A 9068-nucleotide genomic window follows, 5' to 3' on the forward strand; every position below is an offset into this window, starting at 1 on the left:
CCCTTCTTGTATTACATAAATACAGATATTTCGGCTATCCTACCAAGGGCTTTTATTTAATTGAGATTACAAACCTGGCTGGTCCGGGGCCCCTTAGGAGAGGAATCCCGCATGAATACGGGTTTTATTACATCTGATGCTAACACATTCCGAGCATGTAAGAGACTTAAATATACACTCTGGTTAGTTGTAGGTTAGATTAGTAGATAGTTGAGTTTGGTTTGATTTTTTTTTCTTTTTTTCGGTTTTTTTTTGTTTTTTTTTTGTTAAATTTTGGCTATTGTATATTTGAGCTAATTGTATATCAATGATTATATCTGAGAGTTTTGTTTATTTTTGTAAACTTGTAAAAATGTTAAATTTCTAATAAAAATATCTATAAAAAAAAATGCATTTAGGATTTTCATTTAGAACAGTTCATAAAAACGTCAGCGCAGCAATGAAGCAAATCACTATATTGCAGCATTCCTCCAAATTCACATTTCCTGCTACAAGAGTGCTCTGATGTTACAATAAAGAACAGTATTTACAGGAAGTGCCAGTTTGTAGCGTCACCCTTTTCTTTATGGCTCAATATTCTTCAATATATTCTGTAGCTTGATTTGTCAATGACAGCTCGTGTAATAGTAAAACAACCAAAGACATTTTACAGCTAATCAAGTCAAAGCAAATTAAAATTTCCTGAAAAATGTGCATGTGAGGACTTGGGTAAGGACAGGAGAAAAGTGCTCCATAATCAATTTTTCAGCATATGTGCAACCATTAATTACAGATGAAGATAAAAGAGGAACTTATTGAAACAAATTCAGACTCTGCCTTTTGATGTAGGCCTGGTCAGTTGAAGTTGAGATGGTGCCTTGTCTGAAGAGAAGGCTTGCCATTGGAGAATTGTCTCTGCTGCTGTGATGCCCTTCATAGTTGATCTGCAAGAGGTTTTAACTGGACTGAAGTAGGGAAGAGACTGGCCTTTTGTTTGTCTTTTGTGGTGCTGCCTTTTTAAAATTGATGAAGGGAGGATGATGGTGTTATACTATTGTCAATGGATTAAGTAATCCAGTAATGTTCTTGGGAACTTGGTTCAAACCTTACCATTGCAGATGGTGCCATTCAAATTTAATGAAAACCTGGAACTAAAAGTCTAATGATGACAATGAAAACAGTATCAACCAAAACACACTGGTTCACTAATGCCCTTCAGGGAAAGACACTTGCTACTGAAGGTATTTGGCATGCAAGAGACCCAGTTTTGTAACTTCATCAGATTACTGCTTCACGTTTAGGTATGTCTGATGTTACTCCTGGCATGTCTTCCAGCACTATGCTTACCTGTGACTCCAGATCTACAGCAATGTGATTGATTCTTCACTGCCTCCTAAAATGGTTTCATAAACCATTCAATCGTATCAAAAAATATCAAGAAATTAAATAAATCAGACAACCTCACATTAACTTAGGCACCGGAAATGGCACTGGCAAATCCAGTCGTTCATTAACAACTGGGTGTTAGTGCCAAAAATTGGGAGAACTATCTCACAAAGTAATGAAGAGAAAGATTTGTATAATCATACTCACAGAATCATACCTTACACACACTATTTCAGAGAACACCATCAACATCTTCTGTCCCACAAATGACAGACAAAGCAGATAGGGTGTGTACACTCAGGGAGCCGTTTTCCTGGAAGTCCTCAACATTAACTCTGGACAGAATGAAGTATCATTGAATCAGGTCAAATAAGAGCAAAGAAGACCTGCTAATTACCAGGCACTGCATATCCTCAGCTGATGAATCAGAACTCCTCCATGTTGAACATCACTTGGAGAAAGCACTGAGGGTAGCAAGGGTGCAGAATGTTCACTGCATGGGGTACTTCAATGTCATTGTAAAAAGTAGCTCGGTAACACCACAACTCACTGAACTGGGCGAGTCCTAAAGGACACGCCTGTTAGACTGGGTCTGTGGCAAGTGGTGAGGGAACCAATGAGAGAAAAATATACCTTAGCTCACCACTACCAGTCGATCTTTTAGGGAGTCATCTGACCAGACAGTATCAGTATCAGTGACCTTTGCAGAACATGGATCACGCACCCTGAACATCCACAAGAAGGCCCTCTATCAACCTGACTCAGCATCATGAAGCAAATCCATGATCATCAAGATCCATAGGAAAGCTTTATAGAATATTGACCACACCTAATATCTCAGAAGTGTCCTGTTGGCCAAAGCAGCTATTGATGAGATATCCAGCACCACCTCCTGTGTGCTAGTGCAGCCTTCAGTCGCCTGAGAAGAAGGTTGTTCAAGAGCAATATCAGATCTGACAGCAAGCTCAAGGCTTACAGAGCTGTGGTGGTTCCCACCCTTCCATACGGCTGTGAGACATGGACTGTCTACAGTAGACACCTCAAGGCACTAGAACAATGCCACCAACGCTGCCTTCATAACATCCTGCGAATCTGCTGGAAAGAAAGACACACCAATACCAGCGTCCTCGATCAGGCCAACATCCCCCGCATCAAATCATTTAATTGAATTGAATTTAATTGAATTTATTGTCACGTGTACCGAGGCACAGTGAAAAGCTTTGTGTTGCAAGCAATACAGGCAGATCCCATAGTTAAATAGCATCGATAAATAAATAATAGGTAAACAGGAGCAAAAACAAAAACACAGGTACAGGCAAATGTTAACAGTTTGTGAGTCCATTTAGTATTCTAACCACAGTAGGGTAGAAACTGTTTCGAAACCGGCTGGTGCGTGTGTTCAGGCTTCTGTACTTTCTCCCCGATGGTAGAAGTTGTAGAAAAACATTGTCAGGGTGGGATGGATCTTTGAAAATGCTGGCGGCCTTTCCTTGACAATGGGCCTGGTAGATGGATTCTATAGATGGGAGTTTGGCCTTTGTGATTGTCCAGGCTGAGTTCACCATTCTCTGTAACCATCTCCGACCTTGAATGGTACAGTTGCCATACCAGGTAGTGATACATCCAGACAGAATGCTCTCGATGGCACACCTATAAAAGTTGGCAAGTGTATTCATCATCATGTCAAATTTCCTCAGCTGCCTGAGGAAGAAGAGACGTGCATCCACATGAAGAGTCCAAGAAAGCTTGTTGTGGATGACCACTCCCAGGAGCTTGACCCTCTCCACTCGTTCCACCTGTGTGTTGTTAATGTGTAAGGAGGCATGAGTAATTTCCCACCGAAAATCAATAATGAGTTCCTTGGTTTTGCCGGCATTGAGAGCTAGGTTGTTCTCAGTGCACCATTTTCCAGGTCTTCCACCTCCCGTCTATAGTCTGTTCATCGCGATCTGAAATTCGACCTACTATGGTGGTGTCATTAGCAAATTTGCAAATGGCATTAGTCTGGCATACAGTGAGTACGCACCCCTGGGTCTCCAGTGTTGAGTGTTAGTGAGGATGAAATATTGTCCCCAGTCTTCACTGATTGTGGCCTGTGGGTCAGGAAACTGACCACCCTTGATTGGCTATAATGGGGTGGGTACATTGTCTACACGGCCAATATGAGACTCCCCAAGTGGGTGCTCTACTCCCAGCTCTGAAACGGCAGGTGAGCCGCAGGTGGGTAAAGGAAGCGCTTCAGGGAAACCCTCAAAGCCTCACTGGTAAACTGCAGCATTCCCACTGGGCCAAGACCATCCAAAATGGAGGAGGTGCATCTGGGAAGGCACCTCAAGACTTGACATTGAGAAAAAAGTGGAAGGAGCAGGCTGCCATTCCAATGCCCCAACCACCCGCCCCAAGTATTACAGAACTTGTGGTAGCCACATCAGTCTGTACTGCCACCTACAGACTCACTCTGAGAGTGGAAGAGAATCATCCTTATTTGCAAAGGACCATTGATGATGATGAGTTCTTGTGGAGACAAGGTTCCATTGTCACATTAAGACAACTTCCATCTTGTTGCACAGCACTAACACCAAATTAAATTGGATAGACTGAACAGATCTAGCAACTCAAGATTGGACATGTATGCAATGATGTAGCCATGAACAATTGTGTCCTCAAACACAATCTGCAAACTCATGGCCCAGCATATGCCACCATTACAATCCCAACCTTGGTTGATCAGCCTTTTCTCAATGATGAGTGCAGGAGGGCATGCCAGGTGCAAAACCAGTGGCAAGCTGATGAAGTTAGAAAACAGGACCTCTTCAATGCCAACAGCATACGTTGCAGTGATAAATAAAATTAAGTAATTCCACAACTAATGGGTGAGAGTTATGCTCTGCAGTCCTGCCACATCTAATCATGAATGTTGAGGACAAGTAAACAACTCACCGGAGGAAAAGGCTTCACAAATACCTTCATTTTCAATGATTGGAGAGACCAGCGCATGAATTCAAAAGATATGATTGAACCATTTGCAACGTGCTTCTGCCAGAAGTGCCAAGTGGATGATCCAACCAGCAGGGACAATCATCACAGATGCCAATCTTTAACCAATTTGATTAACTCCACGTGATATCAAGAAATGACTGGAGACACTGGATACTACAAAAGTTATGGGCTCTGACAACCTTCCAGCAATAGTACTGGAAACATATATTTCAGAATTTGCTGTACCCCAGCCAAGCTGTTCCTGTAGAGTTACTTGACAATGTGGAAAATTGCCCAGGTATGTGCAATATATAAAAAGCAAGACAAATCCAATCCAGCCAGTTACTGCCTCATCAATCTATTCTGAATCATCAACAATGTTATAGAAGATGACATCAACAATGCAACCAAGGAACAAATTAGCAATTCGCCAGGACCACTCAGTCCTAATGACATTACAGCTTGGTACAAACACTAACAAAAGAGCTGAATTCCAGAGGAGACATTAGAGTGACAGCGCTTGACATCAAGGCTGCTTTTAGTTGAGTTTGGCACTGGAGTCAACAGGAATCAGAGGGTATACTCTCCATTGGTTGGAGTCACATATAGCACAAACGAAGATGATTGTTGTGGTTGGTCAGTCATCTCAGCTCCCGGACATCTCTGCAGGAGCTCCTCAGGATAGTGGCCCAGGCCCAACTACCTTTTCAGCTACTTCATCAAAGACCTTCCTCCATCTTAAGGTCAGAAGCTGTGAGGTTTGATAATGTCTGCATCATTCATTAGTCCTCACTTACTGAACCAGTAAATGTCCAAATGCAGCAAGACTTTGATAATATCTAGCTTGGGCTTACAAGTGACAAGTAAAACTCATGCAACATAAGTGCCAGGTAATGGCCATTTCTAACAACAGGAGATCTAACATTGGATTAGAAACTGGCTTTCTGGAAGAAGGCAGCAAGTGGTGGTTGATGAAAAATATTCAGCCTGGAGTCCAGTTACTAGTGGTGAGCCACAAGGATCTGTTTTGGGACCACTGCTGTTTGTCATTTTTATAAATGACTTAGATGCAGGCATAGATGGATGGATTAGTAAATTTGCAGACGGCAGTAAAGTCGGTGGAGTAGTGGGCAGTTTGGAAGAATGTTACAGGTTTGCAGGGAGACTTGGATAAACTGCAGAATTGGGCTGAGAGGTGACAAATTGAGATCAATGCAGCTAAATGTGAAGTGATGCACTTTGGAAAGAATAAAAGGAAGGCAGAGTACTGGGTCAATGGAAAGATTCTTGGTAGTGTGGATGTGCAGAGGGATCTTGGAGTCCATGTGCATCGATCCCTGAAAGTTGCCACCCAGGTGGATAATGCTGTGAAGAAGGCATACGGTGTGTTAGGTTTCATTGGTAGAGGGATTGAGTTCTGGAACCGCAATATTATGCTGCAACTATACAAAACGCTGGTGCCGCCACACTTGGAATATTGTGTTCAGTTCTGGTCGCCCCATTACAGGAAGGATCTGGAAGCATTGGAAACGGTGCAGAGGAGACTTACCAGGATGTTGCCCAGTCTGAAGGAAAGGTCTTATGAGGAAAGGCTGAGAGACTTGGGTCTGTTCTCTTTGGAAAGAAGAAGGCAAAGAGGGGATTTGATAGAGACATACAAGATGATCAGAGGATTAGATAGTGTAGACAGTGAAATACTTTTTCCTAGGATGATGACATCAGCTTGTACGAGAGCGCATAACTACAAATTGAGGGATGATAGATTTAAGACAGATGTCAGAGGAAAGTTCTTTACGCAGGCAGTGGTATGGGTGTGGAATGCCCTACCTGCTAATGTAGTCAACTCAACCACATTAGGGAGATTTAAACAATCCTTAGATAAGCACATGGGTGATTTTGGGATAGTGTAGGGGGACGAGCTCAGAATAGTTCACAGGTCAGTGGAACATCAAAGGCCGAAGGGCCTGTTCTGCGCTGTATTGTTCTATGTTCTAACCATCACCCCTTGATAGTTAATGACATTACTGTCGCTGAATCCGCTCTATCAACATCTTTGGGATTACCATTGATCAGAAACTGAACTAGATTGGCCATGTAAGGACAGCGGCTACAAGAGAAGGTCAGGGATTTGGAATCCTCCAGCAATAAACTCACCTCATGACTCTCCAAAGCCCATCCACTATCTACAATGTACAAGTCAGGAGTGTGACAGAACATGCTCCATTTGCCTGGATGAATGCAACTCAAGCAGCACTCAAGAAGCTTAACACTATCCAGGGCGAAGCAGCCCATCTGATTGGCACCACATCCACAAGTATTCACTCACTCCATCAGCAGCAGCAGCAGCAGCAGCAGCATGTATTACCTACAAGATACACTGCAGAAAGTCACCATGGTTGCTTAGACAGCACCATCCAAAACTACAACCACTACCATCCAGAGAGACATGGGAAATTCTGCAAATTCTAAGCCACTCACCCTCCTGTCTTGGAAATATATCACTGTTCCTTTAGTGTTGGTGGATCAAAATCCTGGAGATCCCTCTCTTATTATAGGTCAAACCAAAAAGACTGTAAACCAAATAGAAGGCAATTCATCACCTCCCTGTCAATGACAACTAGGGATAGGCAATAAATGCTGGTCCAGCCAGTGATGCCAACATACCATAAATGAATTTAAAAAATTACAGCAGTCTGTTAGTTGGGTTTGTGGGGATACCTTGTTGCTGATGCAAACATGATGGGCTGAATGGTCTGCTTCTGCATCATTACAGTTCAGTGGTTCTTTTGCCAATGCAAGCAGTTTGTCTCTCTGTTTCTCTGAAGCTGTCTTAGGATATCTCTCATTTCATTTCTGTTTTTTGTAGTTGCCCTGCCTTTCCTGTATTTTTAGGGTATAATTCTTCTTCCGGACCCGAAACGTTGATTTGCTGATGCTGCCTGGCTTGCTCCTGTTCTTCCAGTCTCCCGCTTGTCTACTTTGGATTCCAACATCAGCAGATTTTTATCTCTAATCTTTGTTGTATTTTTGGCAGGAAACAAAGATGGTCAATGTGTCATCTGAGCTGGAAAGCTGCCAAAACAATGTTCCAAGTAAGGCAAGCGGTAATCCAATTTAATACCACAATCTTATTCAGAACCTGCAGTGTTCAAGCAAGCTGTGGCTTCTCACACCTTCAGGCTCTTACTAATCAAACTCCTTGTGCTAGAAGGCAAGTCATCAAATCGATGAATCCCATTTGCACTTGTGGAATACTCGCTGAATTCTTTAAGTATATATCTCAGAATATCCTCTCTCTGACCTTTCTGAAGTGGTCCCAGTCTGAATCCTCAAGGAGAAGGCCAGTTAACCCTTAGAATCCACTTTGAAAACAGTCTTTGAACTCAGTCCAAGGTTTAAAAATATAATTTATAAAGTAGTTTATTTTAAAAGATGTCAACCCATCATAATTGTACAGAGAGAGAGAGAGAGAAAAATAAAATTGGGAAAGAGATGAAGAAATATAAGAAAGGAATAAAAAGGAGAAGACAGACAAACTAATAACTTTCATTATCTCCTTTCATGATCTCAGGTCATTTCCAAGCATTTTACAATCTATTAAGTACTTTTGAAATGTCATAATTGTTATATTAGTACAGCAGCTAATTTCACATACTGCAAAATGCCATAAATAGCAGTGAGATTGTGACCACATAATTTACTTTAATGGTGTTCGTTTAGGGGTAAATATCTGCCAGGGCACGAGGAAGATCTTCCCTGTTTAGCTTTAAATGGTGTTGTGGGCACTTACTTGCCCTTCAGAGATGACACACTGGGTTTCAGTTTAACATGTCAGTGAAAAGACAGCCTCCGAGGAAATGATTCAGTTCTGTATATTCTGCTAAGTACCAGCGCAATGAAGAGGGATAATTTATCTGTTCATTAGAATCTGCATATATTTGATGTTCATTAGGCAATGATTTTATATTCAAACATTAAAACTGGGGAGGCATTTTTATCAAAGCTCTTAAATTTGAGACTAAAGCAAATTTGCACATTAACTACAAGACAATGCCATCATTTTTTTAGTTTACTTTTTCACTATTTCTCAAGTAGCAGTTAACAAAAAAAGTGAAATTTGACTCCATATGACTTTGTATGCAAATCACTTCATTGAAGTCCGACAGGAGAGAATATCAAGGTTGCTGCGTTAAGTGACTATGTCTGTCGTGCAGGGAAACAGACACTCTAAAAAGAGATTCAAATATCTGTGTATATGATGTCATCCCTACCTCTAATCCACAAGACGTGGGTTCAACTCCCACCAGCTCCAGAGGTGTGTAGTAACATCACTGAACAGGCTGACTAGAAAACTCTACACAGCAAAGTCTCAACATTATGTAAAAAAATTACTCTGCTTAACGACATGTTGGAGGAGGATTAACCTGTGCATCAAGAATGTCACAAGAAGCAAGAATCATCATAGCACACCAGAGAAGAACTGGTCTATCTGGCATAGTGATGACTTAACCCAGAGGCCTAAGTTATTGCTATGGGGACACAAGTTCAAATCCCAACAAGCAGCTGGTGGCATTTCAAATTAATGAATGAAATCAGGAATTAAAACCTGTGGCAGAAATTTACAAGAAGAGGCGAGTGGCTGCTGGCTTTAGCCTTCTGCATTATGGGAGTGAGCGAAAAGACATATAATATCCAGCTTCTGGATTAGTGGTGCTGGGGTATCC

The sequence above is a fragment of the Chiloscyllium plagiosum genome, unplaced genomic scaffold (genome assembly GCF_004010195.1).
Source record: "Chiloscyllium plagiosum isolate BGI_BamShark_2017 unplaced genomic scaffold, ASM401019v2 scaf_54, whole genome shotgun sequence".
NCBI lineage: Eukaryota > Metazoa > Chordata > Chondrichthyes > Orectolobiformes > Hemiscylliidae > Chiloscyllium > Chiloscyllium plagiosum.